The 2,906-nt window shown below is 45.2% G+C and overlaps 1 pseudogene across 1 annotated transcript; it reads right to left on the bottom strand.

The window, feature by feature from the left end:
- Positions 1-1,453: 1,453 nt before the first annotated feature.
- LOC308570696 (galactoside alpha-(1,2)-fucosyltransferase 2 pseudogene) lies at positions 1,454-2,488 on the bottom strand (annotated as a pseudogene). Its single transcript has one exon. The product of its transcript is annotated as a galactoside alpha-(1,2)-fucosyltransferase 2 pseudogene (transcript).
- Positions 2,489-2,906: the final 418 nt, after the last annotated feature.

Raw genomic sequence — 2,906 nt, 5'->3', positions numbered from 1 at the left:
GTGGATGAAATCCACCAGTTTTGTTGAATTTATTAAACTAAATAGTTTCCATTGGATTGTGATTAAATGTGCAATTAACTGCTTTTTATAGTTTTATTGTGTTGTTAGCTTCCTGGGGAAACCCAGCCAGATGAGGGGGGGTATAAATAATAATAATAATAATTATTATTATTATTATTATTTCTTTTTGGGTTGTGCAAACCACTATTCTGAATCATGCTTTTTAAAGGACAGGGTAGGGGGCACTGTGGATGAGTTTCTGGAACCAGGGGGTGGGTGATGGGGCATGTGTGGCCTGAAATATTTGGGAACCAGTGATATATACCATGGCTCAATGGGATTCAAAACAACAGTGGGGAGGAGAAACCTGCATAACCAAGTCAGCTGGGCAACAGCTCCAGGAAAATACAAATATATGTATCATATGATATTTTTGCCAGGAGAGAGATGGGGGGACACACCTGCCCATAGTGATATATTTGGATTAAGAGTGAGTGGTGCGGAATGACAATACATCCTTTAAAAATAAATAAATGGGATAGTGATTCTGTGCCTTTAACAACTAAGGACATGCTGCTTTTTAAGGGACCAAGTGGCAGTGAGTTGAAGATAGTGAAAGCAGTTGAAGGTGGGATGCAGGAATGTCTAGAATCATAGAATCATAGAGTTGGAATAGACCACAAGGGCCATCGAGTCCAACCCCCTGCCAAGCAGGAAACACCATCAGAGCACTCTAGAGCAGGTGTCGCCAACATTCCAACTCACATCAGCTCTGACCAGCGTAGCCAATGGCCAAGGATGATGGGACTTGCAGTCCGAGAACATCTAGAAGCCAATATATTGGCTAGCCCTGTTCTGGAACTTGGGGTATCATGGTGAGGAAAGAGTTCAGATTTGGGGGGGGGGACGCAAGCTACACTTGTAATTCCCACTCTGCCTTTTCCACAGAGCCCCATCCCTGTCCATCATTCTTAATACTAGAGCAAATATTTTGCATGAAGAAATTCCAACATTCAATCCATTGCATTCCCAGTTGAAACATATCTGGGATTAGGGCTAAGGCAGACTTTTCTCTGACCTGAAATGTTGCAGACCCACTGGCAGTCAGAGTAGATGCTCCTGGGCTCAATATGCCCACTTACAGAGCTAAAGTTCCCAATGTTTTTTAGTACGAAAGGAAGCCTCTTCAAAGTACAGTTATGTCCATGGTGCCTGTGTCCATATTGCTACTAAGTACTTGATGGTGGAAGGGCTTAGAATATGGTTATGTCTCAACCTCTTCACCATACTGCAAAGTGAGGTCTAAATGAGGTGGAATCAATGTGTTTGACCAAGCTAGATCTTTGAGCCTAGGACTGCTGGTGACCACTCTCACATAGATGCTTTGTGGAATCAGTGCCCAGACAAGTCCTTCCAACAGTATCTAATTTGACCTGAATCGGCAACTATTTGGTCAAGCTTCTGGCTTCTGGACTTGGGAAGAATTCTTGGACAGCAGAGGGGAAAGGTCCGCTGGAATCCCAATCCATTCAGGCAAAAACGCTGCCGAGGGCTTGAAGACCTTAAGGAAGGGAGAGTCTGGGAGGGTGTAGTTGGCCAAGTAGACGGTCTCCCCACCAGCCAGGTAGCCCGCCCAGATGCCAAAAGTGCCAATCGTCATTATTGTGTGGTTGCAATGAACGAGGAGAGCAAAATCCCTCCCTGGAGAGGACTCGCGCCCATCCCCAGAAAAATAAACATCCCCCCTGGAGGCATTGATGTTTTCCTTGCACCACTTCATCCCATTGCTGGTCACCACAAAGATGGGATTGGGGTACTTCTCTCTGAAATAGTTCATGGCTTTCTCCAAATAGCCTCTGTCAGCCACCACACCTTTCCAGATCTTGGGCATCACATAGACATAATCTCCTCTGCGGACATGCACGCCAACATATGTCACCTCCTGACGCTGCCCCCGTAGCTCCTGAAGATATTGATTGGCTTCTTCCTTGATGTGGTCATGGAAGGAGAACTGCTGAAGTATCTCTTGGCGGATATGGTGATAAAAGGTGTAAGAACATGGGTAGCCCGTCAGCCGGACGTACTTGCCTTTGATGTGTTTATAACTCTCTGACATCCAATCATGCAGACCAAAGTTCCTCCAGCGGATCTTTTTAGCCACTTCAGCATGGAGCACAGGCAAAGTGATCCGGAATATTGGTGAGAGGTACTGGTGCATGGCGGGACAGATGTAGGCTTGATGTCCATTCATCTTGGCTAAGGCATAGAGGGTGGCATATTCCCCCATCTGGTTTCCCAAACGGCCAATGGAGTTCACCGTCCATATACCACTATCCATGATCTTAGAGGATGACCTGGAAGAAGTGGTGGTTGTGTTATAGTATGACCGAGAAGAAGTGGTGGTGGTGGTGGTGAGGGAAGCAGGAGCTCCCATCCCTGGGAAATTAGATGAATTCTTGAAGTTGATCCTCCACCGCTGATATGGCATCTTCTCATACAGGTGCAAGATTGTAGAGAAAGACAGGAGGCCAAAGAAGTACAAAAAGAATAAGAGGGCAGGTTGGCTGAAGGAACATCTTTGGGGGAGATCCATAGCTGCACAATAGGAACACCTAAAGGCAGAGCAAAGTAAGATGAAAAGACAGGTAAGATCAACATGCAGAACACAACCACTGTTGTACATCAGCAGTGACTTAGATGGCACTGTGACCCTTTATGCCATACATGTCTATAACTTCAATGGAACTTACTCCCAGGTAAAGGTGTATCAAGTTCCAGATTGAATTTATAAACCTGAAAGCCACCACACAAATGCCTAGAAGAATACTTAAAGTAAACCCACCCTTTACACTATGCAAATCCTTTTCCCATTTCTTCACTTATGTAGTCTAACCGTGTTTTTGGAA

Source organism: Podarcis bocagei (assembly GCF_964188305.1).
Source record: "Podarcis bocagei genome assembly, chromosome: 13".
Lineage (NCBI taxonomy): Eukaryota > Metazoa > Chordata > Lepidosauria > Squamata > Lacertidae > Podarcis > Podarcis bocagei.
The sequence above is the reverse complement of the archived record's forward strand: the minus strand, read 5'-3'. Positions and strand labels throughout refer to the sequence as shown.